Source organism: Priapulus caudatus, unplaced genomic scaffold, assembly GCF_000485595.1.
Source record: "Priapulus caudatus unplaced genomic scaffold, Priapulus_caudatus-5.0.1 Scaffold1053, whole genome shotgun sequence".
Lineage (NCBI taxonomy): Eukaryota > Metazoa > Priapulida > Priapulimorpha > Priapulimorphida > Priapulidae > Priapulus > Priapulus caudatus.
In genome coordinates this window covers 58,205-71,442 of record NW_014578114.1, presented here as the reverse complement: position 1 = coordinate 71,442, position 13,238 = coordinate 58,205, and the positions used below count along the sequence as shown (strand labels likewise).

The following is a 13,238-nucleotide window of genomic DNA, read 5'->3' as shown; positions in this document are numbered from 1 at the left end:
ACCCTATCACCCATACATTAAGTCTTTAAGACAATGATACGAGTAGAAGCGCTCCGGATAGTTACCGAGCCACAGTGTGTTCACATGTATGCGATCGGCAGAGACCATGGAGGTATTCTTACCCCCCAAAAAAATTTCTCCTCGAATTTACACTGATCTCAGAAATGGTCTCTGGAGTTCTAAAATGGCCTGAAATCTGCCGAACGGGGGAAATGTCTCATGCCTGTAAATGAGAATTGTCGTAGTCAGAATGAAGGCTGTACATGTACTCAAAAGTGCTGCAAATACCATCTCCTGCGATCTACATTTTCAAGATTTTGAGGTGGATGACCCCCAGACCCCCCACCTGTTTCTCACCCCCTCATTGAAATCATGGATCCGCCACTGCCCCCTTAGCTATTTGCCCAGCCTACGGCACTGGTTGTTCTCCGCTACCAAGATATATAAACAGAGTTGCTATATGCCCGGCAGTTTTTAATTTTCGGTGATTTCTCAAGTAAACAGTGTACAGTAAACAGTAACGTGGTCCAAAGTATTCTACATTTGTTTAGAAATGTCAAGCGATTTTTGTTAGAGCTGTATATTCGAGCTAGCCCAATTCTCCTACCTTCGGATCAATGAGCGAACTAATAACTAATCGACACTAATACCCCTTTTATACTGGGGGTTAACCCGCTTCAGGTCCGGACCTGAAGCGGGATAACCCCCAGTATAAAAGGTCGAAACATACTTAGCCCGAGCTAAAGTTATTCCGCTCTAGGAGGTGGTTCAGGTCCGCTTCAGACCCGAGCTAACGTCAGTATAAAAGGTATCTCGACTTTAGCTCGCTCTAAATTCAGTGAAATGTTTACCCCATTTATACTGGGGGTTATCCCGCTTCAGGTCCGGACCTGTTCAAAGCGGGATAACCCCCAGTATAAAAGGTCGATAAATACTTGGCCCGAGCTAAAGTTATTCCGCTCTAGGAGGTGGTTCAGGTCCGCTTCAGACCTGAGCTAACGTCAGTATAAAACGACTTATCTCAAAGTAAAGTTATCCCCCTTCAGAAGCGGGCTAAAGTCGTGCGTTGTATAAAACGACTTATCCCGAGCTAAAGTTATTCCGCTTCTGACGGCTGCCGGGCACGGTCTTTGATTTCCTAAATGCCCGGCAGTTCTTAATTTTCAGCGTTATCTCAAGTAAAGAAGGGTTAGGGTTAGGGTTAGGGTTAGGAACTGCCGGGCATTTAGGAAATCGAAGACCGTGCCCGGCTGCCGGGCATATAGCCACAGCAATATATAAAAGGACGGAGCGTTAAAATCAGGTGGGGTGGGGGGAATCCTCCCCTCCAAACATTTTGAAAATGTTAAGACCACCGCCAGCACGAGCCGAATGGCTATATTGAGCGAAGGAACCTTTGGTATGTGGAAATCATCAATGTAAATCGCACATGCCCAGCTGACCACTACCGACAAATTCGCACGCCACTTCTTATAAACAATTCATTTTTAACTTTCGGATCAACAGGGGGGCCATGGCCCCCTTTGCACCCAATCCCCTCCCCCCCCAACTACGCCACTGGCATGCACTGATTCTTTGATTCGCATTGTTCGCTTTTATGCATTGTTCATTTCAATGCGGGAACGCGTCGCAGCGATCGGCAAGGACAGCTTATGTCCGGGTAGTAAACCATGAAATACAGGATGCTCCTACCGGATCGCAAATGGGTTGAGATCACATGAACAGTCGCGCATCACTGCGCACTAAGCTGCCGCACGGCGCAAGGAGATCCAGAACAGCGGTTTACACTGTTCAAAATCACAAGCTGCTAACCATGCCGAGCTCCACGCACGCCGCAACGTTGTCAGCAACCGTTAAATCGTCTGATCCAAACTACTTTCCAGTCGCAAGCAGTCGCTAGCAGTCGCAGCTAGGGGTGGTTAGATCAAACTTTCTCTGCGACGCGATCGTCGCCTGCGACTTGCAACCAAGTTGCAGATAAACTGCAGAAAAATCAGTCGCAAGCAATCCCGTCGTCGCGTCGCAAGGCCGCCCGACAGGCTCAAAGATCCGAACGAAAGTCATACATTCAGTACCAGTAAAAACATCATCGCTATCCTTGAACGCTGCCGACAGTAATGCAAGCCCCGGCCAAGCTAGTAACAGACAGATCGCAATCCCACAGAAGAAGCTATGAGCTTACTATTTAACATCAAACCTACCAGAGAATCAAGGTCCCACTCGCGCCAAGAGGGCGAATTTCTCTGTTTAGACGCATGTGAAAGTAACGATGACGCTCGATGTGCGCATAGATATAGAATAAACATATTTCTTATAGATATAGATTCTCATAGATCTATAGATCTTATAGATTATATATATTTCTTATAGATATAGAACAAACGACTCTATAATGCTATATCTATGATGTGCGGCCACGTACTGCGGATTGGAAGGCGAGAGTTACTGGCTATGCATCTCTACCTGGCAATGCAAAGGACCGAGCCAAGGCCGTTGCCCGAACGCAACCCCCCCCCCCCCCCAAGCCCAAAAAATTTTTTTTTTTTAATTTGCAAGAGATTCATTTCAGGTCGCTCCATTTTACGTGTAATTAATTGCAAATAAGTCTTCCATTAGCTGCGGAGGTAACAGTAAATCACCCCCCTCGCACACCACTCCCCCCGGCTCTGTCCGCCCGGTTAAGTCAAGAAATTCAACATAAACCCACACATTGGGCACGCCCAAACCTCGACCTGGTCGGGCTGTCGCGCCACGAGCTAGGGGCGTGGTAAACAGGGGGGTGGCCATGGAGTAGCCACTCAAAAGTCGGGCCCACCCAAGACTGTGCACAGATTTGTATTGATCAGAATACAAAATGCCACTATGCAATCAACAGGCAGCAGGTACGGAGAAGCAAACGCTCGACTCCATCCGCTCGACACTCGGCTGAAGTTTGCACAGTGATTACTAGCACAAAAAAACACAAACCATTCCACTCCGATCTGTTGTTTCAATTTCAACAACAGCTGATCACTGTTAGAAAGTACTAGACTGTCTCTGGTTCTTACCTGAACATCTGTCGACGCGATATTACCGCAATAACACTGCGAATATTGCGAGAGTTTGCTACCAGTTCGCGCAGTCAATGGAAATGTGCAAGTAAGCATGGCTAAAGGCGGCGCATTGTCATTTTGGGATACAACCACGCTGCTATTCAACCTCCCGTAACAAGCCTCGCCATTGGGAGCTTGGCAAAAGACATTGCCAGCATTGCGCGGCACCGACATGACCAATAGGCGCCGCTAGGTGTTCCTGATCTCCGGCAGACATTTACAGTGACCGCGCAACGTTAGCAGAACGCTCAAATTCGCCAGTGTATTGCGACATCGCGTGACAAGAGTTCGGTTAAAGAACAGAGACAGTTCTAATTTCTAAACAGTGATGCATGCGTTGTTGAAATGAAACAAAGATGGAGTAGAATGGTTGTGTTTTGTTGGGCCTGTAAATCACTGTGAAGATTCACCGGAAGTGTTGAGCGATTGGAGCTCGGCACCACTTTCGCCTAATCTGCACATATATAGTCAACTTAAGCCACACGACTTACTATCAGTGTGAAGGAATCACTAGGCGGGCGATTCAAAATGTGTTGTGGCATAGAGACATTTACACGGAATTGAGCAGGAAAAGCTGTCGCAATAATAGGTGAATAGAAACATATTGTCAATTAAGAATTTTGTAGTACTATTATTATATTTCGTAATTTATTGGCAGTGGCTACGGTACAAGCCGCCAGGCCCTATCTTATAATGTCTCGCAGGCTACGGGGTACGCAGTACCATTTCGCTTTCATACTTAACCGAGAGCAAAGATGGGGCGGTGGCGGCTAGATTCGAAATAAGCCTTGTGGAATAAATAAATTCCTGATTTGAGAGTTTAGATGAGGCTGAGAACTCTAACCCTAACCCTTAAACCTATACCCTAACATAACCCTAAAATCCTAAGCCCTAACCCATAATCCTAACCCTAACCCTAACCCTAAAGCGCCAACAACACACAAGAGGGCATCAACGACCGCACACGCACGCGGCTGGACGTAACCCGTAGCTCCAGAAACGGTATTGCTAGCGTTAAAATACCGTTTAGACTCTTGCCAACCCCAGCTATACTTTCGCTCCAGTGTAATATGCGAGATCCATGAGCCCATTGCGGAAAATCAGTCACCACGCAACAAACACCTGCCGACACCATTCTAAATAGTAAGCTAATCCGGCAAATAAACTCATGATATATGGACCAAATCACATACATGCAAGAGTCTCTAACCACACTCTGGAGTCGACTCTCGGGGGGGGGGGGGGGAGCCGCCCAGACTACGGCGAACCGCTACGAGCGGCTACTTATTTATTGAGTTTACCGTCCTTTTCTAAGCCAGATGGAATTGGATCAAGAACAAACGCAGAAAAGACCGCCATGTCTTGCCATGTTCAGTGCAACTAACACGGCAATGGACCCTGATTTCACAGTGCGTATGGAGCCAAAACAACCAAGTACGATATGCTTCACAAATAATAATTTATTAAGTTGTTGTGATGAGCGTCTCCTGGTTTTTTCAATGTTTTAATATTTTTATATAATAATACGAGTATATGATGCTTTTTATGAGCTCCGGTCCAACGCAAAGTGCAACGCTATTCGATGTTACTGTCGTTTCGGGTGTTTCCGCGTCGCCGGTTCGGGAAAATCAATGCCATTCAAACCATGGCGGTGGCGCTAGTTGAACATTTCGGTTTGGCTCCTGAAATTCACACTGTGCATCAGCCAAACTGAGGTATTAGTTTAAATAACACGCTGGATATACTATAAGGTGAAGTTATATTGATACGAAACCAAGGCAAAATGCGTTAGAATGATCATTTTATTTGAGATATGACGTAATGTTTCGGTAGTTTTTGTAGGCAGGCTACAAGATTTTTCAATGGATGGAATGTCAGCGTGGGCGGTGTATGATGTTAGTCACACTAAGCCTGGTGCCCGGTCGTTAGTCGTACCCAGTAGCCACTGCGTATTTATTTAGCATTATATTTTATTGAAACGTTTCACAGTGCCTGCTGCCTGCGGCAGCGATTCCGCTGGCAAGTGATGCAGGGGCTATAGTACTAGAGCTAGCTACGGCCTAACCGAAGCAGGCTGTGTGACATAACGTCAATGAACGGGGAGTAGGGTATTCTTAACGGAGGTATTCTAGGGGTATTAAATAGGGTATTCTAACCCCTAAGCAATACCGGTTTCTTGGAGCTTACTACCGGGCCTGCATATGTATTCAAGAGTAGATAATAGACATTGGTTATTATCTACTCTTGGATATGTATTCAAGATATTAGAAATATCTTTATCCTTATCGTATGCCACTTAATTCTACAATTACTTACAGCGCATAATCCTCTGCACGCTGGTGGATGTTTTGACCGATTAGATTCTATTTCATTTTTATGAGGCAGTAACGACTTGACCTCTCCCAACAATCTGTTCCAGGCTCGGCAGCATGGCGGCCTAAAGTGCTGGCCATCTGTTCGCGACTACCCTCGTCTAAGCTTCTCACTCTTTAGCCACTGCGATGGCAGCCACCAAACAATTGCCAACATCACACCTTGGTGGCACATAGATATCCTATACGACAACGTTATCTATCTTATAAAATCATTAACGTAGTCTTGATAAATACGATATCTATGGGTGGGCATATGTTTCGCAGAACGCAAAGGTATCCTGCGTGACGTCAGTGTACGTCAGTAGGTCCTATTGACGTCCAGTGGCTATTCTATATACACCATAAGATAGTGTTTAGGATACCATAGATAGTATAATATAAGATACGGCTTCGGCTTCCCTACCGTCCGAGTGGCGCGTGCGATTCTTGATTGCTGGTGTGCTTGATTGATTGTGATTGATTGATTCATTGTACGGCTGCAGTTACGCCTGTAATAGGCTGTATTCACCTCTTTCAGAGGATATGGGGTTCCTAAATCACCGAGCACGCGTCACTTGGGCTTTTTCCATTTTGGAATTGAACTACTAGCGCCACGTAGTAGCCGGCGTCTGTCGTTGGAGTGATAGCATGGCGGCTCTATTATGTCAAACAGTCATGCGTCGTAAACAGAGGAATTCCTACACCTGGTTGAGGATAAATATAGACCCGCAGCCTCACTTCCCGAAAACAGTCAACTATCATATTGGAGAGCAAACGATTTGAGTTACATTTCTAGAACATTCTATGCTATTATAGCCACATGTCTTAGGCCCTTAATCTCTGTGACGTCTATTTGAAGCGCGATTTGAGTTACATTAATTAGCAAATATGCACGCGCGGCTATGACCGGCGAAATGAAACGTCACGAATCGTCACGAAACGTCACGAGTGGGCGGGGTCTATTTTTATCCTCCAACACAGGTGTTCGGCCCGGAGGTCGGAGCAATTCCTCTGTTTAGACGCATGTGTGGATGTTGACCGATAGGATCTATTTTATTTCTATGCAGCAGAATTAAATAGAATGCCTTACCACAGACCAAATATCGACACAGACTAATGGATGTAGCCTTACTCTCCCCACAATCTGTTCCAGCATGGCGGCCTAGTGCTGCCATCTGTTTGCCACCGACTACCACTCGTCTAGTCTCTCTGTCTTCTTTAGGCCACTCGAGGGCAGCACCAAACAATCCCAAATTTAACATCAAACAATTCTACATGTCACCATCTATGATGTTACATCTCCCCCCATATTTTCTCCAGGATTACACTCATATCCTTAATTTCCTTACACGTATTGGATCAAACCGCTCAATGACTGAGCAAGGGCCGCTGCAATATTAGTCATGCCCTGACCAATTTCATCTATTGGCACTGGCTAACATCTGGGCCAATAACAGCTGGGTCTCACTATAATATTAGCGCGTACCCTGGGTACGGGTTCGATATATCGGAACGACCCTGTGTAAAATCTTGATCAAGAATGGCCGCGCACACGAGGCTTACGCTCTAAACGGGTCCAGCGCACGGGACTAGGCAGCGTCACACGGCGACCGACTACTACAATATGGATCCGAGAATGCTGAATGGGAGTAGGCCGAGGTACGCACGACAATCCGCGACACAATCAGACCTATAACTAACCTGCGTAATTAGGGCAGAAATCACAATAAGACTTTCAGACTGTATCGAACCGTCAACCGCAGCAGTGCGACTAACCGCTCACAGCAGATACAACGTATGTCAGATCACACTGCGAGCAGATCACTAGACCAACTTCTCAAACAGCCCAATGTCACGGGCACGCCCATACCTATGCGAGGGGTGAGAGCAGAGTCGAACATACCAAACAAGGACATCACGGCACTCTGACAGTCGGAACGCACCCTTGCGCTATCAACTTGTCGGACCCCATGTGGGTACGTCTCTTGCTTGAGGACAGATTTGGGGAAGTGGTGTAGGTTAGAATGCATCCCCGCATTTCCGGGTTCTGTCTTGCGCGAACCATTATCCTATGAGTGAGTATCCCGAACTGCGCCCCCTTGCTGGCGTCCTACAATCAGAGTCATTAGGATCGGGTAGATTCACCCTGTCACCAGAAGGACGCTTACACTCTGTCACGGAGTATAAATAAAGAGTCCCTCACGTCGCCACCAATCCAATAAGCGCATCTCACCATACGGAGGTGTGCCATCGTTGGTGATGTCAATTATTGCAACCGTGTAAGGGGAGATCCAAAAAGACAACGCAATGACCAAGCCGTGCCCACCAAAACTGCCCACTGACCTAGTAAGTCGAGCAGATCAACTATCTGGTCAACATTCTGAAGACTGGTCACTGACCCTAAGCGCCTAGGGTCGCAGCGTTGCCACCTGACAACGCCCACCGGACCCTTAATAATGCAGCACTCAATGCAAGTCCGAGACCAGTTTCCCGGCGTACCTGAACACTGGTTGCGATGCAGCGTCTTGGTCACACCTGGATTAGTCCGGGCAGAGAGAGGAAGAGAGAGGGGGACAGAGAGAGGAAAAGAGAGGGGGACAGAAGAGAGGAAGAAGCGAGGACAGAGAGAAGGATAGAAAGGGTAGCATGGTGCTGATCAGGGGGGGCGCGTATCTCACGACGGACGCGCGTATTACGATCCCCGCCAAGCATAAAAATTTAAAAGGTCCTCATTTTTTCCAAAGACATTTTTTTTCCATGGCCTTTTTAGCAAATGATCATAACCCAGCGAACAAATATTCAGGTGGCCAGCAATCAGTACTAAAGACATTGCACAATGCGTGACGTAAAATCTATCCCAATTCCACAGCAATTCTGATAACTGAGCCTTGTTGTTTTAAAAAATGTTGTGTTTCAGAAAGAGAGAGCAAGACTGACTTGACAGACAAGACAAGATCAAGCAAAGACAAGATAAAGACAAAAAGTTCAAAAACACTACTGTTTCAACTGAGCAGAAAAACTGATTTTTTTTTAAACTGATAAATTTTTTTATTGAAACAAAGTTTTTTTATTTAATTAAATGTTAGGGGCGTGTACAGGTGGGTCCAGGGCGGCTCCGAACCCCCCCCCCCTGCTCGCCGCAGAAAACGGCATCTGAAGGAGGTCTAATTTCAAAAATTTCGCCCAGACCGCCCCCTTCACGTCCTTCCCAAGTTTTTGCAGTTAGTCGGTTTAGACCCCTCCCCCCCCTGGTACAAATCTTGACACGCCCCTGATTGTATTGATCATTGTACACATCTTGCGGCTTATTCTATTGTGAAAAGGTCCAAATAAAAGCATTATGAAGTTACACAGCACGATCCCACCCAGAAAAAATCCTGTATACACCCTGGGTAGAGAGAGAGACGAGAGGGGGGACAGAGAGAGGAAGAGAGAGGGGGACAGAGAGAGGAAGAGAGAGGAAGAGAGGAGGGACAGGGAGAGGAAGAGAGAGGGAGACAGAAAGAGGAAGAGAGGAGGGACAGAGAGTAAGAGAGGAGGCACAGAGAGAAAGATGGAGGGAACAGAGAGAGAGCAAGAGAGAGGGGGACAGAGAGAAAGAGAGGAGGCAGAGAGAGAAAGATGGAGGGAACAGAGAGAGAGAAAGAGAGAGGGGGACAGAGAGAGGAAGAGAGGAGGGACAGCGTGAGGAAGAGAGAGTGAGACAGAAGAGGGAAGAGAGGGGTAAAGAGAGAGAAAAGAAGAGATGGGCAGAGAGCAGAAAGAGAGGGCAGAGAGTAAGAGCAGCGAACGGAGCAGAGGAAGAGAGAGAGCGCGAAGAGAGAGAGGATAGAGAGATGGGGGCCAGAGGAGTGAGTGAGAGAGAGAGAGAGGGGAGAGAGAGAGATGAGAGAGAGAGAGAGAGAGAGAGAGAGAGAAAGAGCGAGAGGCAGAGAGAGAAAGAGGGAGGGGAACAGAGAGAGGGGACAGAGAGAGAAAGAGTGGGACAGAGAAAGGGAAGAGACAGGGGCACAGAAAGAGGGGCTAGAGAAAGGAGAGAGGGGGCAGGGAGACAGAGAATGCGCCCTCTAGTGGTAAGCAGGAGCTGGTTCATTCCGCAAATGCAACTCACACGTCCGTATATATAACAGCTACGCGGTGCGTGACATGTGCAACTAGACAGAGGGCATTCACGGAGAGTGCATACCTCCGCCAGAGACATACGCCATAGCAGCCGCTCGTTGCTGCTGCTGCTCGCTCACATGTACATGCTCGCTGGCTCGCTGGCTGACGCGCTAATATCAATCGCGCAAACACACGAACACACGAACACACTAACGCACAAGAGCGATCACATAACCTCCTCCAACTCCGTTGGGCGGAGGTAAAAATTAAGATAAATATTTGTAAGTGTAAGATAGCAGCTACGCGTAGTGTGACGTATATGCCGGTGTGTGATACATGTAAGTATGAACGCCGAACTGCCTGCGCATCCCAACCACGACTGCACATATATAATGTAACTTATTATAAATGTAACACGTCGTTGTCTTTGTCTGAATGCGCGCACGACTTCTCGCCAAAGCTGTCTACATCATTTGTTCGCGGTTTGTTTACCGTTGATGATCGTAACTCCGTGTGTCGCATGCTCCTGTGTTATCAGCATTCTATGTACAACTCTATCATCTTGCTTGAATGGAATGTGTTGTCCGCACATGAATGTTTGATCCCGACCGCGAAAGTATGTGAACTAACGAGAACCAGCACAGCTGACAAATACAACAATTAAGATTAGGATTTCAAGTACACAAATTCTTATTTATTTTACAAAAAACGTTATTTAACAAAAATTCGGATTAAATACATTGAACAATAAATCGTCTTGTTATTATACCAACAAAATTACTAATCATGAAATTAATATTTCGTATTTTGATTTTGTTATTTATAATTTTATCATCATGTAGCGAGCAATATTATGCCAGAAATTCTACTCCATTATAAGCTAATTAAAACGTAGCTGTAGGAGTAGTTATACGTAGGAATAGACGCTCCAAATACCTTGGCCAGCGGCAACACACCGGACGCGGTGTCGCCAAAGGCTGGCTGCATAACTAAGCTAGAAGTTGTAACAACATAACGGAATTAGTCGCAGCTAAAAAGGCTTTTACGGGCCCAACCGGTCGTAAGAGAAGGAAATATCGGTATAATTGGCGGAAAGCGCTTGCACAAGAATAAATAGGGTTCGCATGCTCATGTCCGGGCAGAAAAATCTAGGCATGATCCGTCACACGCCTGTGAGAGCCTGCTCCGCGTTTACTGTTATCCGTGTGGAGTCGGAATAAAGATCCATCATATAGAGTTCGCCTTTGATTATTGTCTTACGCCTCACGATCCTCAGAACGATCTCCTCTCACCTCTCTCTCTCTCTCTCTCTCTCTCCCGTCTAACATCACGCCCGTCCGTTATACCTATCTCCGTCCTCTCCACATTCTCGACTGTGTAACGTCACACCAGTCGCACCAGTCGTTACATTACACCTGTATTCTCACGTGTCACACGCAAATGGTTTCTATCCGGTGTGAGTGCGCATGTGTCGCTTGAGATCAGCGGAGTTCCTACACATGTATTCACATATATCGCACGCAAACGGTTTCTCTCCCGTGTGAGTGCGCATGTGTGACTTAAGCGTACCGGACGTAGAACACTTATATTCACATCCCTCACATGCAAACGGTTTCTCTCCCGTGTGAGTGCGCATGTGTATCTTGAGAGCACTGGAGGTCCTATCCCTGTATTCACATCTTTCACATGCAAACGGTTTCTCTCCCGTGTGAGTGCGCATGTGTATCTTGAGATGACCGGAGCTCTTACACCTGTATTCACATATATCGCATGAATACGGCTTCTCTCCCGTGTGAGTACGCATGTGTATCTTGAGATGACCGGAGCTCCTACACCTGTATTCACATATATCGCACGCATACGGCCTCTCTGCTGTGTGAGTGCGCATATGTTTCTTGAGATGACCTAGCTTGGAGCCAGCGTATCCACACACATCACACACGTAGGACTTCTCTCCTCCAGGGCGTGGCATTTCTGAACGAGAAGGCTCCATCAGACAGATCGCGGGTGCTCAGTTCTGCCTCGTTTCGAGCTCTAGCTAACTCCTCCTCGCTCTCCTGCTGGGAAAAAGATGTCGAAATAAATATCATCATTGACGCACTGCAACACTGCATGTCACTGCCCCGGACGTAACAAGGTATGCTACAAAGATGGGGCCATGGCTACAAACGCACCAATTAAAAAAGGCAATGGTGACGTCACCAGATTTAGCAATACGCGTGGGTGATGTGTGGCGTGTGGAATAGAAGCTCTTGCACCTCACAGAGAAATCTTCGAATCGAACTATATTAGGGCTACTGCTGGCATTCGCCACCTTCGCAAAATGCGATGAATAAATAAAAGTGGCGAATGTACTATACTAAGTGACGAATACAATTGGCGAATGGTTTTCCCGCTCAGAAAATTAAGATTGACTAACGAAATCGTCAAATTGCAGTGTCGTGTCATAAAATGTTTTCGTACATCTCTTTTCTCTTACCCATCACCTGTTTATGCCTTGCTTAGCACATACGATAAAGTGAACAGTGGCTATAGTTTTTTATTGGTGGCTGAAAAATAACTTCGGTGGCTCAAGTCTTAACTCAAACTTTAAAATATGCAGAGGGAGCCCTGCTATGGGATGTAAATACAGATCTCTCTCTCTCTCTCAATGTCTCTCTTTTTTGGAGTCTCCCCTACTTTGGAATCTCCTTTATCTCCGAGTCTCCCTTTCTTGAGGTCTCCCACACCTTGGAATAACTGGGAGTAGGGAATCTGAATAGGTTCCCCAAAACTGTTAGGTAACCCCAGCTGAATTGTAACCCTAATCACAGCATAACAGAAGCTCTAACCCTTACTATATCACTAATCCTTACCCTAACTCTAACACTTACCCTTCCCCTAACTCTAACACTTAACCTAACTCTAACACTAACACTTACCCTTTCCCTAACTCTAACACTTAACCTAACTCTAACACTAACAAAATCGTAACCCTAATCACAGCATAACAGAAGCTCTACCACTTACCCTTACTCTATCGCTAACCCTTACCCTAACCCTAACCCTAACCCTAACTCTAACACTTACCCATGGTGCCTTACCCTAACTCTAACACTAACAAAATCGTAACCCCAATCGCAGCGTAACAGAAGCACGGCAGGTGGCGCGTGCGTGTAAACTATTCATCTAGTCTGCACGCCAAGATGGGCTGAGCAAGCGTAACATGGTTGAGTAGCCACTCTGACGTGTCTACGCTGCCACCGGTTGCACTGTTACCCCAGGGAGAGTCATAGTGCCGACTAAAAATCACACGACTATGTAACGTCATAAATATTAGTCTTCGCAAGGTTCGGGAGACTATATCAAAGACGAAAAGAGACAGAACGAATAGAAGAATCAACCCTGCGGATCGCAGTGAAAAAAGCCTCAAGTCACCAACTAAAGAGGAAGGGAGATAATTACAATACGGAATGACGGAGACAAAGAAGCTAAAACTTATTGTGGATTGAAGGAGAGTTACGTGGCTAGCATCTCTACTTGTGTTGTAGCCCCTTGATCTGATACGGCTACTAGTGTTACTGCCCCACTAGCTCAGTTTATTTGCCAAACTAAATTACGTAATGCCGGTGTCACGGTCTGAAATTACCCCAGCACGGCTTGCGGCTTGCGCATGCGTGACGCATCCGCAGTAGTGCTGCGTGTAAAG

General features: G+C 46.5%; 1 protein-coding gene and 1 long non-coding RNA gene across 2 annotated transcripts in view; both read right to left on the bottom strand.

Moving 5' to 3' along the window:
- Nucleotides 1-5,509, bottom strand: part of LOC106815164 (zinc finger protein 239-like) — a 22,608-nt gene extending 17,099 nt beyond the window's left edge. Inside the window, exon 1 of the mRNA XM_014819596.1 lies at nt 5,490-5,509. The gene's annotated coding sequence lies outside the window, so the exon portion shown is untranslated. The remainder of the gene's footprint in view (nt 1-5,489) is intronic.
- Nucleotides 5,510-11,380: 5,871 nt separating this feature from the next.
- LOC106815166 overlaps nt 11,381-13,238 on the bottom strand; it is a 14,640-nt gene continuing 12,782 nt past the window's right edge. The window contains exon 3 of the long non-coding RNA XR_001394709.1: nt 11,381-11,415. This is a non-coding gene — a long non-coding RNA (uncharacterized LOC106815166). The remainder of the gene's footprint in view (nt 11,416-13,238) is intronic.